General features: G+C 38.8%; 1 long non-coding RNA gene across 2 annotated transcripts in view; it reads left to right on the forward strand.

The window, feature by feature from the left end:
• The window catches only part of LOC121506416, a 401243-nt gene extending 385409 nt beyond the window's left edge, over window positions 1-15834 (forward strand). For both annotated transcript variants that reach the window (XR_005991648.1, XR_005991649.1), the window contains 2 exons: window positions 9581-9609; window positions 15649-15834. This is a non-coding gene — a long non-coding RNA (uncharacterized LOC121506416). The remainder of the gene's footprint in view (window positions 1-9580; window positions 9610-15648) is intronic.
• Window positions 15835-16709: the final 875 nt, after the last annotated feature.

Here is a 16709-nt window from a genome sequence, read left to right on the forward strand (position 1 = left end):
GCTATCCGTGCGTTTAAATCCCTTGAAGCAGCGTTTCTAGCAATCTTTTTCCTCCTCATTTTTATTTTTGTCCTTGTCGATCAGACTTTTTTCTTGCCATTTTGACTTTTTCTCACATTTCAACTTTTGTCTCATCATTTCTACTTTATTTTTATTTCATTATTTTGACCTTTTTTCCCTCACGCTTAGACGTTTTTTTCATTTTGGACTTTTTTCTTGCCATTTTGACTTTTTTCATTCCATTTCAACTTTTTCTCACTATTTAGACTTTTTTTCTCATCATTTCAGCTTTATTTCTCATCATTTTGACTTTTTTCTTGTCATTTTGACTTCGATATCAAGACTGTGTTCCAACTTTACATTTGAAATTACACCTTTCTTCTCAATGTTTTGACATTTTTTTCATCATTTTGGCTTTAATCTTGAAACTGTATTTTAACTCTCAAGAATTTTGACTTTTTATTCCCAGTAGTTTTTACTTTAATTTCAAATGCCCAGCATTATTTTTTCGTTCACAGGTGTCCCTTATCCTTTCCCATACATTTCTAATGCTAACTTTTTTGTCAGCACCAGTGTTGCATTTATTATGTAATTTCTTGCTGCATTCCTATTGGCTGGTTAGTCGTTGTAGGTCGTAGCAGCAGTCGCATCGCTAGATGCTCATCCCAACTTTCTGAAACTGTCAGAATTTTATCCCAGAATATCTTTAGCTGCAAGACCTTGATGACGGTCGTCTGTCACCCTGTCTCACAGTGCCACGACCAAAGATATCGCCACGATTGGTCATCTTTCATTTGAGACGACCTAAACTCAAACAGTGTACACCAGGCTATAAATACTCCACTGAAAGTAGTATGGCATGTTAAATCTGCTTGCTGCCTTAATGATCAAGCAAGTTAAAGTTTATATTGTGAAAAGTTTAATTTATTGGTAGAGTTGTGTCACAATAAGTCAGTTTTAGGGCTCTATCTCACAGTTTTACATCTTGTTAGTATACATCTTTGCTCTCTGTCTTCAAACAGGCAGAAAACAGTGCATTAAAGACTTTAAATTTGATAGGAAATGTTTAAAAATACAGCTGTTTTAGGATTCAACTTTAGAGTTTTGCAGTAAAACAGCTCATTACGAAAGCGTTAAAAGTACCAACAGGACTGACAAAGTCTGCCGACATACATTAGCTGAAGGGTTGGCCGTTTGCATCAAAGATTGATTCCTTTCTGGGAAAGTTGTCACACACGTTCAAAGCGAGCTGATGGGAGTTCTTCATCGGCCTCCAACGGGAACATCAAATGACGACACAATACGTTCTTGGACCAGACGCAGACGGTTCAGACGGAGGGACGGGCCTCCCACACTGAAGCTCGCTCCATCTCCAAACCTTTTCAACACACGCCCATAACGGACGCATCAAAAACCCCGAAACAGAAAAGCGCTCATCATCACATCAACTGCGCCTCTCCCGTCTATTCCTGTCCCTCCTCCAGCGTCGACTCGGGGATGCCTGCGCCCACGGGCAGCGTTTCTGAAAAATCACAAGAAATTCATTTCCTCCCTGGATGGAGAAAATAACAAAGGCATTCCTCCTGACAGGCCTCTCTTCCTGTCATCTGCAGGCCACAAGTCAAGTCGTCTATTAATAGAAGCCCCCTTCCTTTCCACGTCTTTATCACAACCAGACCTTCATCAGGTGATGTGATTTAAATCCACGCAGACAGGATGTGAGGAGTTTAGGTAGGAGCGGCACAGAAGATGGAGCTGAGTGAGGCTTTTATGGAGGAAAACAGAGTAATACACAGCATTAAATATTCAGTTTGATTACTCTTTACTCCCATTTCTGACCTAGTTCACAGTAATTAGGTTTACACTGTTCAGACACTTTAGTAAATATTTTCCTGGTGAGATAACTTTGCAGCAGCTCTCGATGTGTCGGCTTGGAGCCTCAGCGGGGATTATGGTCGATCTGAAGGAGATACCTATCTGCTGTGTTGATATTTCTGCTTTAATAACAGCCTATGTCCCTGTAGGAAGAGCACAGAAAAAGCTCAGAGCAGGGAGAGTTACATGTCGAGTCTCTACTGTCGGATGTACTGTACATGATTCAGGGCTGGGTGGGTTTATCTCTGCTGCTGCATTTGTGCCACATGCAAACTTAAAATTACATTTCTGCAAAATAGGACCATTTGCATGATCGAAACATAACTGCAGTGTCATACATTTGTATTGCAATTAACCTTTATACTTTCCTTTGTGCATCCGTGTTTGATTTGGAGCCATGTCTTTGAAGAAAATCCTAGTTTTTTTGCAAGATTTTGCTTCTTTTTTGGGGGAAAATGAACCCCAATCCTATCAATGTGGCCTCTACATGCTTTTTCTTAGTTTTTCTTAAAGAGTTTATTTTTAATGTTACAATGCCAGTCCCTGTTCAGAAAGTCAACAGTTTTATGTTTAAAGACCCTATCAGTCAGTCAACGGGTCATTAAAAGTATCATAATGCAGAGAATTGTGCCAGAAAACAGTAAATATAATCCCCAGCTTCTCTCCCAGCTGCTTTGATCAGAAGCTTTCTTTTTTAATCTGAGAGGATTTGATTTCTCCTGAGTGGGCGTGGCTTCAGCTCATTCAACTGACACGCCCACACCACCCTAGAGCTGATTTTACTTCCTCATTTTCATGATTTTGAAGCTTGATTTTATAAACTTAGGAATGTTTTTCATGGCTGAAATTTGGCCTGGTGGTCCAGAACAGTGGCCTGTCATACATCAAACCTAAAATACAGATATTTTTATCACTTAACAAGGCCTTTAACTTACTTGCCACTGGCTCTGGGTTCCTTATAATGGTTAAACAGTATGAATCTCCAATTTTAAGAGCAACTGAACCTTCAGATCGCTTTTTTTTTGTTTGTTTGTTTAAATGGATGTATATTGCCCTCAAGCAGTGTTGTTGTTGATTTCAAGCCAATCTCTCACCAGTTTTTTTTGTTTGTTTTTTTTTTTTGTTTGTTTTTTTTTTATCTCTAAGTAGAAATTTGAAGTTTCTATCTAGGAAAAACTCCTTCAAAGTGTGCTGTGATCAGCACTCTTAGTGAAAGAATAGGATAAAGTGCCCCTTTTGAAACCTTTTTAGTGGACAAAATTCAACAAATGGCCCTCTTTGGAGCCCTGCAAGTTGATAAAATATGATAAAGTGCCATCTTTGCTCAACTTTCAGTGGATAAAAATGGACAAAGTGGCCTCTTCAGTGCCCTCTTAATGGAATGATTTGATAAAGTGCCTTTTTTGATGCACTATAAGTGGATAGAATTAGTCAAACATTGGCAAAATGCCCTCTTAATGAAAGAACATGGTAAAGTGCCATCTTTGGTGCACTCTTACTGAAGTAAAATTGACAAAGTGTCCTCTTAATAGAAGGAAATGATGAAGTGCCCTCTTTGGTGCACCCTAACTGGAGTAAAATTGACAAAGTGCACTCTTCAGTGCCCTCTTAAAAGAAGGAAATGATAAAGTGCCCTCTTTGGTGCACTCTTACTGGAGTAAAATTGGCAAAGTGTCCTCTTAATAGAAGGGAATGATGAAGTGCCCTCTTTTTTGCACTCTTAGTGGAAAATTTATGATAAAGTTCCCCTTTTGAAGGCCCCTTGTATATAATTTGCCCTCTTTTTTGTCCTCTTAGTGGACAAAAGTTGACAAAGATCCACCTTTGGTGCCTTGTAGATGGAGAAATATGATAAAAATGCCCTTTTTGGTGTCTTCTTAGAACATTTTAATCAGTTACATCAGAGCATTAATATTCATTTAGGGAGTAAAGTGTCTAAAAGTTCTTAAGAAAGACAAATATTTGGTGTTTGTTCTAATAAAAACTCTCTCCCTGCAGAAAAGCGAAATGCAGACAATGAATGCATGCCTCGTGTGCTCCCGTCGATGTAAACATACATGAACATGACAAAGTCTGCGCTGCGAGATGCTACAGTTCATCCGTCACCCATCAGCGAGCGTGTGCAAACTCTGCTGCAGACAGACGCCGACCTCGCTCGCTCCATCACAACAGTCGATCGTACACTAATATCTCGGGGCATCAGCAGAAGCAGAACTAACAAGTTAAGCCCAAACATTGGGCTTTGCATGGCAGTGAGTGTGAGTGTGATGCATACATCAAACAGAGACGGTCGGTCAATATTGGGGTATGGAGAATCAACACGCTCTTTTAAAGGAGAGGCTTACGCTCAAACATCACAGTGCCAGTTGCCGGGGCCCAAGCATTTCCCGAGGCCCGGATCGCCATTTCTCATTTGTTGCATTAGCAGGAAAGACGGCGTACAAATAAAAATTTCCCAGAGCAAGGGAAGTATCTTTGCATACAAAACAAGGCTGTGTGTAATTTTGAACGGGGCGAGAGGGGGAAATGAAAGAGAAATATGCACCTCCATCAGCGGCGCGGATGCACGCCGCAAAACACATTTAGGAAATTAGCATTTTTGAAATAGTGCGTTTAAAGAGCGGCAGATATGAGAACGAGGACCATGAGGGTGAGAGGTTAGAGATAGACACGAAGGAGAAGGTGGAATTTGGCGCTTAATGTGATTATTTGGCTCGGTTTGACTTCACCTGGAGGCGCTTTTTTCTCCTCGCTCTCACAAAAAAACGCCTCAATTTAATTTTTTTCCTTTTTATCTCACCTGAACGGAAGGTTTTCACGCACATTTATGAATTAACCCAGCCCCATTTGGTGTAAATTTGATCACATGTGCCATTCATTATTAAAAAGGAGAATAAAATCTCCCTGTTAGTGGTTTCTGCAGCAAAAACAGACTCCACTTTTACTCACACTTCATTTTTAGAAGCCCAGTTGAGCTTTATTGGCCATTCTCGGCAGCGCAAACGCACACAAACAGCCATTCCTCTTCAAAATATTAGAGTCTGTGCTGATTGCCGCCACCTGCGTTGTCACACAGGCCACTAAACAGATGCAGGAGAACGACTTCAGTGTAGGAATCACAGCTGAGACGTGGCGTGAAATCTGGCAGGATGCTGAAAGAATCTGTTTGAGCAGCAGCACGGAGACAAACTCAGACATGAATGGCTCCCATGAAAAGAAATCTGCAGTATGTGGCTACGACGGACGATGACGAGGACACCTACAACCTCTACGTGACACCCGGACCAGTAATAACACTATAGCATGAAGGGTGTTTTTGGCATTGGGCTAGACCAGTGTTACTCAACCCTATTAAACCAAAAAGCCAAACTGTTGAAAAACACCTTTGAAAGAGCCACAGTCTAAGTGGTGAAAAGTGGCACAAACAGGTTGAAATAGCAATAAATATAAGTTAAAGATGGCAAAAATGGTCAAAAAGCTAAAAAAAAAATTGGTGAAGAGGGGCAAAAATGAGAGGAGGAAGTGGATAAAGGGTCAGAAGGAAGCAAAAATGGGTGATAAGTGACAAGAAAATGAGTTAGAGGTAGCTTAAAATGGTCCAAAAGTGGCAAAAACATGGCAAAAAGTGAAAGATGACTAAAATGGGCAAAAAGCAGTCAAGAATGGTTAAAATGGGCAAAATAATAGGACACGAGTGGTATTTAGTGGCAAAAGGTAGCTTAAATAAGTGAAAAGTGGTGAAAAGTGGCAAAAAAAGTGGCAAAAATGGGCACAAAAGAGGAAATAAGTGACATTTAATGGCAAAAAGTAGTTCAAATGGGCCAAAAGTGGCAAGAAAAATGGTGAAAACAGGCAAAAATGGGATAAAAGTGACAGAAAATTGGCTAAAATGCACAAAAACTAGGTAAAAGTGGTATTAAATGACAAAAGGTAGCTTAAATTGGTGAAAATGGGGAGAAAAAATGGTGAAAAGGGCAAAAATGGGATAAAAGTGGCAAAAAAAAAATGGGTAAAAAGTTGCAAAAAGTTTTTTTTTTTTTTTTTTTTTATGTACCATCTTCAGGCAATTTTGTCAACCTGCACCAGGGAAATGTGCAATATGTTTTATAAACTGTTTACTGCAGGGAAGCCAGTGCAGTAGTACAGGGCAGGTGCAATACTATACCTGCAAGTCTCTCTTATTCTGGGTCAATGTGGACCATTTATTATCTGTCTGTCTATTGCCTGTTTGTTTTTATGATGAATGTGTTGATTGCGAGCAGCGCTGCACTTATGTCCATGACAAATTTCCCCCCGGGGACAATAAAGTTTATCCTAATATCCTATAATATCCTAATCCTTAAAAATGCAGAAAAAAAAAACTAAAATGGGCAAAAAGCAGTCAAGAGTGGTTCAAATGGGCAAAATAATAGGTAGAATAAATGGTATTTAATGGCAAAAGGTAGCTTAAATGGGCAAAAATGGGATAAAAGTGGCAAAATTGGAAAAAAGTGGAAATAGATGGGTAAAAAGTTGCAGAAAAAGTGGCAAAAATTGGAAAAAAAATTGGAAAATAGTGGTATTTAATGACAAAAGGAAGTTTAAATGGGTGAAAATGGGGAGAAAAAATGGTGTAAAAGGGCAAAAATGGGATAAAAGTGGCAAAAAATGGGTAAAAAGTTGGGAGCAAAATGGTCGAATGGTTTAAAGCGTTACCCATGTACGCGGGCGGCCTGGGTTCGAATCCGGCCTGTGGCCCCCTACCGCATGTCTCTCCCCGCTCTCTTCCCTCTTTCCGAGTCTATCCACTGTCCTTGCTCTATCAAATAAAGGCATGAAAAGGCCCAAAAATAAATCTTTAAAAAAAATGGGAAAAGTAGGAAAAAAGTGGTATTTAATGGCAAAAGGTAGCTTAAATGGGCAAAAATGGGAAAAGTTGCAAAACAAAAGTGGCAAAAATGGGAAACAAAGTAGGGCAAAAAGTTGTATTTAATGGCAAAATATGGATTAAATGGATGAAAAGTGGCAAAAAGTGTTGAAAAAAGGCAAAAAAAAGTTTCCCTTTTTAAAAGGGAAAAAATATTTACAATTAAGACATAAAAGAGCCAAAAATAATCACAAAAGAGCCCCGTGTGGCTCCAGAGCCACATGTTGAGTGTCACTGGGCTAGACCGTTCCACTCTGATTTTGTTATCATAAAGGTAATGCATAACCCTGTGACAAGTCTGCAAAAATAAGAAGCATTCTGGTTTCCCTTTCCAGGGCATTTTAAAGTCCAGGTTGTATTGATCAATCAGAAGACTTTGGTGTAAGAGAAGAGCTTGTCATCAGGCAGGGCTGGCAATGGCTTTGGGCCCAAGGCCAGTAGAGGGCCCACGAAGGCTGAGGAAGTCTGTAGGACACCTCCTTAATGCCAGGGTCAAGACTGCAGTCTTTGTTACGATGGTCAACATTTAAGCTGTGACTTGGCCAAAAGACACGACAGACTACACAGTGTTACAGAAACAACTACCACTACTAACGTTTTGATGTTGGCAGGAAAGGGCGGGGCTAAATGACACCTGGGAAGATGCTTGTTAACCCTTAGAGCTCACAGCTATTTTTTCCACCACAATGTCTCGTCTGAATAACTCGGCAAATCAAATCAACAAATATGGAAAACTTGACAAACTTGTCCTGTCTTACAGTTCCTTGACGCTCTGGATGTCCGATCTCCTCGTCCTATCTTTAAGGCCGAGCTCAGCCAGCCTCCCAAGGAATCTCATTTTGACTGCTTGAATCTTTGATCGCATTCTTTCAGTCCAAATCTTTGCCAAAGAGGCATTGACGTTCCTGAAGACATTTCACCTCCTCTTCTAAAGGCTTCTTCAGTTCTGATATAATCTGGGGGTCACCTGAAAGTCGTCCACAGTTGTCGAAGACGTCTTCAAGAACCTCAGTCAAGTCCAGTTGCCTCTTTGATGTTCAAAAGCTTATGACCTCAGGTGAGAGTTGGAACATAGATGGACTGGTAACTTGAGAGTTTTGCCTTCCTGCTCAGCTCCACAACAGTCCGGTACAACGTCTGCAATTCTGCCAACGCTGCACCAATCCACCTGTCAGTTCTACTGTCACTCGTGAACAAGACCCCAAGATACTTGAACACCTTCACTTGGGGAAAAAGGCACCCTCCCCATCCAGGGAGGGAACAGTCGACCATTTTCGGCCTCGCTCTTGGAGGTGCTGACCCTCATCCCGACCGCTTGCACTCAGCTACAAACTGCCACACCACATACTGGAGGTTCATAGCTTAAGAAGCAAACAGAACCACATCATCTGCAAAAACAAAGATAAAACTCTGTGATCCCACCTGTCTATACAGGCTTTGGCTCTTTTGGCTATACCCCAGGACCCCATACTCCCATTGTACCCCCCACATACCCCCATGGGACAAGGTCGTAAGCTTCTTCCATGTCCACGAAGCTGGATGAGCAAACTCCAGTGCTCCCTGAAGAAGTCCAGTGAGAGTAAGTTGTGAAAAGCAGAAAGAAAAATCAAAGATCCTCTGCTGGGCAAAATAAGAGCACATTTAAACAATCCAGGTCCTTAAGGTGCACTGCCAAAAATGGGTTATAAAGGATCAGCTCTCAAAACTGTCCTTTCTAGTTGTCTTAACTCTGGGTTAGGCTTAGGTGGTGCACAAAACACAAAGAATGTGACACTAACATATTTTCAGTGTTATAAGCATCACTTATAGGAACCATTTTGCCTCCCATGGGAACAAATAGTTTAAATAGATTTTGGCCTGCAAATGGGTTACCTGATTAAAATACACTAGGGCTTTGAGTGTCAAAAGGATAACATTTGTGTTATTTTTGCAAATTTCTTTGAATATTTCCCTTTTCTTTGTGAAATAATTCATTTTTGCGCCCATTGAGGCCTTGCAAATTGATAAAACTAGTATCAAGATGGAAAAAAATCTCAATTTTGAACCAGTTTTTTGCAACTGACTGATGTCTGCTGTTTTTTTTTTTCTTTTTTTTTTTTTTTGCAAAATGTTCCAAAATGTTCAAGAAAAACTCAACTGCAAACTGTAAAAAGCAATCATTTAAATAGGCATATTGGCTGCTTTTGACCTCCATATCACCAAGTAATTTAATGCTTGCTTTCTTTTTTATTTTCATGTACTTATCTGGATAAACCAAGCAAATCCAGAGCATATGAGCCACTAAAAAGCTAATTTTCCTCCTGTTTTACCTCTATATCTTACTAAAACTTCCCCTTTGCATGGAGGTGTGCAGGGAATCAAATAAAAAGTGACTCTTCCTGCAGCTTCCTGTCCTGTTGGAGCTTCAGTGTCCGTCTGAAAGGCATCAGAGCGCCTCTCTCCCTCCACCTCTCCCTCCTGTCATGCCAAATTGTGTTTTACAGCATCTGTTCATTATAGATGGCCGACATGATGGATATGGTCATAATATTAATGTAAGACTGACACAGCTGAGACATGAATCACGGCCGACTTTATTTCAAAGCCGGCGTTTCATTGGGCCGCCACTAAAAAGTGATATATAAACGTCAGCGAATGGCAGCCGTAAAGCATTATGAAGTACATTTGATGGTGCATTTTGGCCGTTATCAACCCGCTCTTATTTACTAATGTGTCTTCTTCATGTGACAGACGCTCCGCACGTCTCTGTCACTGTCTTTTATAGATCGTAAAGTGACTCCACCTTTGTCTCTGTTTCAGGTGCCGCTCCGCTGCGAGGACATGAGAAGGTAGGAAAAAGGATGTGCTCATATGAAGCTCTGGCCTAAAGGTACGGAAGCCCAGAAAGGACCTTAAATTGAAAGCATTCAATCAATTTGAAATTTCATTTCCCACATGTGTGAATGATGTATAGCAGCAGGGTTATTAGAGTCCATATAGGGAAAACTCTGTCAGGAAAACAGGATTGAAACGGCAGATTCTCTCTCCTGAAGTTTGCTTTATTTGTTTGACAAACTGGTAGAAAGAAACAGATGAAGAGAATTTAAAAGTAGGTACAAGGCAGCTGCGGAAACACCCAAAAGGCATTAAAAATAATGCAAATATACAAAATATAAATGCAGATTTAGACTTTCAGGGTTCATGAATGCAAATGCTGGGTAAAATATAAACATGTCAGGAAAAAAGATAAAAACTTGAACCCTTAGTTAAACATGCATTATTTTATCCCACTTTAATGGATCAGTTAGAATCAGAAAATAAGATTTCAGGGCCATTACACAGTCATCTGTGGGTAATACAATGCCAAAGATAAAGAAAAGTCCTTTCAGAGGTGGAGAAACCACCACACATTTCTTCGTGACAACATAAGCCTTTTAATTTTCTATTGTATTATTAATTTCCTTCTTAGTAGAAGCAAAAAAATCACAGATTAATGTAGAAGTAAGCAGCAAATCCACCTCAGTAATCTGTTGTTTGCATGACATTTTTAAATTCAGGTCCCGCCTGAAATGGTAGTTCTCCGGTGATCTTGTGATCTCTCTTCTCCAGCTGATCAGGGTTGCACCGTGCTTCATCCAGTGGGCCATAAACAGAGTACGTGGCATGTCAGATGACTAGAAGAGCACCATACAACCTCAAGTCCATAAGAGGCTCAAGAAAAAGAAGAAAGAAAGCAAATAGCATATGTGTCCTGTCAGGAGACTCAAAAAGAACCAAGAAATAAACACTAAGATACTTAAATAGAACATAAAGGTGTAGTTTATGTAGTATATATTTGTCAGTACCAGTATATTTACATTTATGCGCAGTTCTGACCTAAAACCTCAGTCCTTAAAGCAATTTCAGGATTAAGGAATGAGGATGAAAATCAGCTGACACACAGTAAGTCCATTGGTCCTGCCTAAAACTCCACAAACATACTTGCGCTCTGCTTATTACAACCAAAAATAGGCCAATATTTACCGCAAATAAAGTCAAATTGACAGCCAGTACAGACCAGTATTAACTGATATAAACACCATCTTTGCGACCAATAATGACGGTTGTAAATGTGGCTAAATAGGCCAATATTCACGGTCAATATAGTTCTATTAACACCAAATATATACCCATACCTATAACCTTTTTATATTTATATTCACAACTGAAATATATAGATACAGTTATAGACAAATGTTGACAGAAATACACCAATATTTACAACCTATAGAAACCAACATATATGGGCAATGTGGACAGATATTACAGCAGATAAATATGATATGTGCAGACAGTATAAACCAAAATTTCTTAGCCAGCAAAGCACTACAGTTTTTGAAGTTACAGGCCAAAATTTACAGTCAATATAGAAAACATTACCAACTGATATATACCCCATCTTTGTAACCAATAAAGACTGACATTTATAGCTAAATAGGCCAGTCGATATACCAATACGAACAAATATATACCAAATCTTACAGCCTTTATATAGTTATTTTCAAGAGCCAATAGAGATCAAGGATTTTTTTGCAGATGCAGACAAATGTTGACAGCCAATATAGCAATATTTATCACCCATAGAAACCAACGTATATGTGCAATTTGGACCGATGTTTACGTACAGCCAAAATAGACCAAAATTTCATGTCAATAAATAACAATAGCTTTTGAAGATACAGACCAGTATTTACAGCCAATACTGATGATATTTAAAGCTAAAGTAGACCAAAATTTCCAGTTGGAAAAGACTTATATATTTAGCAGTACAGACTAATATTTACTGCCAATATAGACCAAAACTTACAGCCAAAACAGGCAATGTCTAGAGTCGACATGAGCCGATATCTACAACTGATTTAGAGCAGTACTTACAGCCAATATGGATAGATATTGTCAGCCAATAGACCAGTATTTATGGCTATTATAGACTCCATTCACAGACTGCTATTTATAGTTAAATGGGCGCAGACCTAGAGTCAATAAAGAGTTAAAGATGATACAGCCACTACAGACCAGATTTTTAGCCACTGAACACCAGAATTTTCTTGCAGATGCAGACAAATATTAACAGTCATCAGAGACCAACATATAAACAATTTGGATGGCCATTCACAGCCAATAAAGATGACATATACAGACGATATAGATAAAAATTTCCAATTAGTAGGGACCAAATATTTAGCGGTACAGACTAGCGGTGTGAATCTCTTCTTCTCAAGACGATTCAATTCTAATCTAGATTCACAGACTACGATTCGATTACTGACAATTCATTAAAATACAGAACGATCCCGTCCGATTTGATCCGGTACAATCTGATTATAGAATCAAAATAACTTTTTGCTTCAACAAAAGTTAGCAAAAAGGGGAAAACAAGATAATTTCATGATAATCTTAGCTTGTTTGATCTTATTTATAAAACAGGCTTAATGGCAGGCCTCCTGTGCTAATATTGTGAAGTCATGTTTAAGAAAGTTTTTATCACACCCAGGTGTCTAACTTTGACATTAAATCAGGAGATAAATATTAAAATGAGTTTTTGCTGGTACATGTTGGTTCCTTAGCATTATTAATCCCAATAACAGTACAAACTATAGCTCTGTGTGTCTAGAGCTATAGTACAGGAGAACAAGGGGTTAAGATAATATTGAAAACAATCAAATTAAAACAGCTTTCTATACATGTTTTTCCTTTCATAATTCCTCTTAATGTGAATATTCAGTCTACTTGTCACAAAAACATCATTATTTCCTTTCTCTGTTTCCTTTCTCTCTGAGCTGGAGAACAGCTGATCTCCAACTCAGTGAAGTCTTCTCTGTTTATTATCATTTCAGTGGGCTCAGATGTATTTATTATGTCACCAGATCAATCGCTCCCAACAACAAGTTACAGTTGTGAACCCCGTGAATAAAGCAGCTGTTGTTACGTCGATAACAGAAGGAAAAGCGTTTATGTTCGGGTCTGTTTGCGCTGCTTTTAGAGTTTACATCTTAGCTTAACTTTAGCTCCGCCGTCTCAACAGGTGAGATTTACGAGCTGCCGTAGTTCTTAATCGCTTTTTTCCAAAGCGTACAGAAGGGCAGACATTTCGAAAGTTGTTCTTCCTTCATATAAAGTCCACATGACTTTTTCCTGAAGTGGAGAACGGTAACTGAAAGACGTTTAGGCGACGACCGGTGAAACACATCCAGCTACCTATGGCGAACAGAACTCTCGTTTAAAGGTAAAAGGTCACCGCGGGTCACGTGAGATTACAGACGCTGAGCCAGAGCATGGCAGAACGGGCTATGAAGACAAGCAGCAGAGCCTCATCAACCGATCTCTAATGTTAAAACCAGTCCAAAGACCAGTTCATGCCGCATTTTTACCGATCCAGGGCTCCACAGATCGATGCACTTGGACCACTGGCGTCAAGATCCGTTAACCGATCCATATCAGATTATCTTTACACCACTAGTACAGACTGATATTTACTGTCAATAAAGAGCAGAACTTACAGCTAATGTAGACAATATTTAAAGTGAACACCGGCCAATATTTACCACTGATGTAGACCAATAATTACAGCCAATATCAATATCAATTCATGGCCAATATGGACTACACAAGATAGAATATTTGTGGCCAATATGCACTGATACTTACAGTCAATATAGACCAGGTTTTTAGCCATTTAAGACGAAATTTTCCAGCAGATACAGACAAATGTTGATAAAAAAGGTGAGTGAGTGCTACATGGGTTTAAAGTACCCAACACTGTCGTCAGGATCAGGTGCTCTTCAGGAAATGGATGAAAATATCGTTTGCAAAAAGGGGAGCAATGACTTGCCTGTTAACTTATCAATAAAAGCCCATAGTATAGCTGCCAGTCAGAACTGAAAATCCAAGGCACTCTGATGTGATAAAAAAAAAATCCTTTATTAAACAGGGATATCGATGCATTTCAACTCCAGCAAGTCTTCATCAGGACAGAATGAGCAGATAAAAAACACGTTTAAGTACAAAAGGAGCATCATGTGACACAATCATGTGACCAAGGTCATGGCAGCAGACATCATGAAGCGTGGAACTTGCATTCTTATAGTACCTTAAATAGCTCATAATAATTACAGCACTTAAAGGGCTGAGTTTATAAGTAAGAAAGGTCACCACACAACAAAATATATTAAATATATACAATATTTACAATCAGCGTTGGCTAGTCTTTACCACTGTATTAAATCAATATAGCCAATAAAGATGGATATTGACAGCCAATAGACCAATATTCATGGCCAGTTCAAACTAGGATAGACCAGATTTTAAGCCAATAAAGACTGGTGTTTTCTTGCAGCTGCAGACCAATCTTTACAGCCAATATCTATGATAATTGCAAACAAAATAGACCAAAATTTCCAATCCATAAAGGCCAACATACTTAACAGATACAGATCATTATTTACAGCCATTGCAGGCCAATATTTAAAACCAATATAGACTCTATAATCTGCTGATAGTTACAGCAAATACAGACAATATTTGAAGCCAATATAGGACGATATTTACAGCAAATATCCACTGAAATTTCAGCCAGATAGGTCATTATTTACAACTTGTGTAGTAGTTTGTACTGTAGACCACTATTTCCAGCTAATAGATTTATATTTGGCTGATATGGGCATGTATTTACAGCCGCTATAGTAATGTGAACAAACAGTTTGGACCAATATTAACAGCCAATATAAGATTAAAGTTTCATATCTACTGATTACACATTAAAACCATGCAGCCTTAGTAGTAAAAATAAAATCAAGCCTAAAACAAGCTTTATTTTTTTAGTTAGTAAATTGCCCATAGAATAAAATATACTGCCAAATCAACTGATTTCTGATTTTATTTTGTCTTGTCTTGCACCAAAGACTTTACCTCAGCAGGATTTCACTGCTTAAAGAATTATTTGTTAAATATAAGACGTGATCAATCAATCATGATTGAATAAGACTTATTTTGACAGTAATTGGGATATTAATTATTGGATTAGTTTTGTAATTTTATCTTGATTTCACCCACATTTTTCTCAGCATATTCTTGTTTTTTTTAAGTGTTTGAGATCAAATCTCAGCCTCATCAAGACTTGAATGTTTTATTTCTCAGTGCGTTTGCTCTTCCACATCATAACCGTAGTTCTAATCTTTAAATGAGAATCATAAGAGTTTTGGTGACATTGTGGTCAAACCTTGAGAAGAATCTCCACCCTCGTTTAATGACAGATCTCGGGATTTACTGCACACATGTTCTGCTTTTTTAAAATACTAGCATCAACACAAAATTGCAGCCATATGCACCCTGTGGAAAAAAAACATACAAGGATCACAAACATGACAGAATGCTGTTTGAAATGTTGAAAAACTGTAGGGATGCGATGACATTTATTGAAAGCAAAATAGAGAGGTGAGCAGAAAGCACTCAGAATGAAGAGGTGGAAGATTATAATGAAGGAAGAATGAAAGTAAAATCAGAGGTCTTCTTTGACGCCTCCTGTGATTGGCTCCCGCTCCGTGATGCTGCAGAGAATTGGCTGAAGGTTCGTGTCAGTTAACGGCATAATCGCCGCGACTTAAGTGGTCAAGTGGCCCGTTAGATATGTGTGTTTCTGTGATCAAATCTCCCATCCTGCCTCGCTCGCTCGCCCGGATTCCCTCCGACCGCCGATGAAAACAATCCTCATCTAATATTTTTCCACGACATCAACTAATGTAAATGACGACGGGGTGTTGGTATGTAGTCTGTAATTACACATCACCCCCTCCCTCCTCATCATCATCATCATCACCATCCTCTCCTTCTTCTTCTTCTTCTCCATTTAGAGCAGTGGTGGTTCTTGTGTTGAGGCCTCCTCCTCCTCCTCCTCCTCCTCCTCCTCGGCTCTGCGGCTGCCTTCAGCTCGTCGTGTTTGAAAGACGACTGCTGCACCCTACAGTTTAAAATCTCTCACTGAGCACTTCAAGCACAGCACTCCCTCCGCTTCCTCACTCTGAATTCTCAACAATATTCATTTTTTTATTAAATATCAGACACAAAGGAAGCTTCTGTGTCTTCTTAACAACACCAAAAAGAAAAATCCGGACTTTCTGATTAGATTTTTGGATGTTTTTTAGTGTCGTTCTTTGAACGAAGAAAGGCTTCCACTGTTATTCTGCTGCTTTAAAGTGCTTCCAACTCTTAAATTATTTCACCACGCGGGCTTCAGTGGAGACTTTTAGTGTCCTGTGATGGTCTAAATGAAATATCAAAGGCTTTTCTTCCTTAATGAGGAGAGATTTCTGGGATTAAATGGGAATATTTTAGCAGCACGATCAAATTCAACAACTCTTAACACAAAATACAGACTATTATGAGCATCTTTTTGTGCACATTTAAAGCCATTTTTGGTTGAAATACATTACAGTGATGTGCTTTTTCTCTTAATTTGCTTTAAGGCCTAAGCCTAACCCCCGTTGTGATTTTTATATAAAATAATAGTTTTATTCAATAAAATCCAATGTATAGAGAGCAAAGATTTACAATCATGTAAATGCTTTTTGGTGTTTTATAATCCAAATCAAGGAAAATACCACTTTTATATTATTTAATCTTCCAAAAGCTAACCCTACAAACATGAGCATGTAAGACAGAGCTATTTCATGTCAAAAATCTAAATTAAGCTGCATATAAGGTGCTGAAATTCCCTCTTTTATGTGCAAAATCATGCTTCTAAATATGCAAAATTACAACATATTTCCAGGTGTTATTTTGACACACAATATTTTTCATGCAATGCTATATTTACACAAGCTTTAATGCAAATACAAAGAGTGAAAAAAAACATCAAAACTGTCAAATTTCTGATTAAACAAGAAAGACACAATTACAACGACGACTTCATCCA

This window comes from Cheilinus undulatus, linkage group 24 (assembly GCF_018320785.1).
Source record: "Cheilinus undulatus linkage group 24, ASM1832078v1, whole genome shotgun sequence".
NCBI classification, from domain to species: domain Eukaryota; kingdom Metazoa; phylum Chordata; class Actinopteri; order Labriformes; family Labridae; genus Cheilinus; species Cheilinus undulatus.